Genomic DNA, 1,143 nt, shown 5'->3' with positions numbered 1-1,143 from the left:
ATATTTATTCAAGATGATAATTATCTAAACATTAAAAAATTATGTAAAGACTGATAAAAAAAATTATAGAAGAATTTGTTTTTGTTTCTTTCAAATGCTTTTAATTTCTTACTTGCTATTGTGTTACAAGTTCTAATGAGAATTGAATTTTTAGGCTTTATTAAAGTAAACGAAATCATTTTGTGTTGACCTCAGAGCGCTGCCGTACCGCACATGCAGTAGAACTATGCCACCGAGGCAGTCTCCTATTATCTTCAAATATTTTTTCTGATATTGACATTCGCAAAACATTCGCAGAAATTTTGCGAATGCGAATGCGAATGCGAATATCCAAAAATATGCGAATATTCGCGAATGCGAATGCGAATGCGAATATTCGTTACATCACTAGTACCTATCATCTCCTCACATCCTACCTCCTACTTCAATCCTTAAATATCTCCTAAGCGCTGCAGAAATGTTTCGTGATTCCCAATTGATTAGTTCCGTTGGACAGCGATGCAGTGTCACGTTATGTTACAAGTATTTCTTATGATTTTAACTACATTTTGAGGCCTGTGAAGGCTCACGAACATTTTCTGGCCTTCTCTCCTCCGTCCATCCACAGAGGATCCTTTCCTACCCCCAAATATCCTCTCCCAGTTTTCCTCCAGGCCCCTCAATCGCTAAGCCGAGGGATTCCAGTATTCCATTCGCGGGTTTCCCCCGGTGTTGACTGTGGAGCGCGATACACAAAGAAAAACTACTTGGAGGTGACGTGTTGAACATTGTAACGTATGGTAGATTGCCTAGCGAGGCCGACCACACTGGTATGGCGACAAAGCTTCGAAAAACAGTTTACACCACTGCTGTAAGTGCGATACTTAGAACTTCTCGCGTGTGTATCGCATGAACTCTCAGAACAGTTGTTAATGCTTCGTAGTCAAATAGGTATTGCCAATATTATCAAGAATTAAGATAACAAATCACATTATAAAAATCTCTAAAACAGTTCTTGGAAAAGATATTTTTATCAGTGGAAAAAATAAAAGATCTATTTTGTGCTTAAGAAATGTAATTAAAAGGTGACAAACAACCAATAAATATCAAAATAATTTTACAAAGATCATGTACTTTTCAAATTTAAACATTTACCATTTGCAA

Source organism: Manduca sexta, chromosome 28 (genome assembly GCF_014839805.1).
Source record: "Manduca sexta isolate Smith_Timp_Sample1 chromosome 28, JHU_Msex_v1.0, whole genome shotgun sequence".
Lineage (NCBI taxonomy): Eukaryota > Metazoa > Arthropoda > Insecta > Lepidoptera > Sphingidae > Manduca > Manduca sexta.
The sequence above is the reverse complement of the archived record's forward strand: the minus strand, read 5'-3'. Positions refer to the sequence as shown.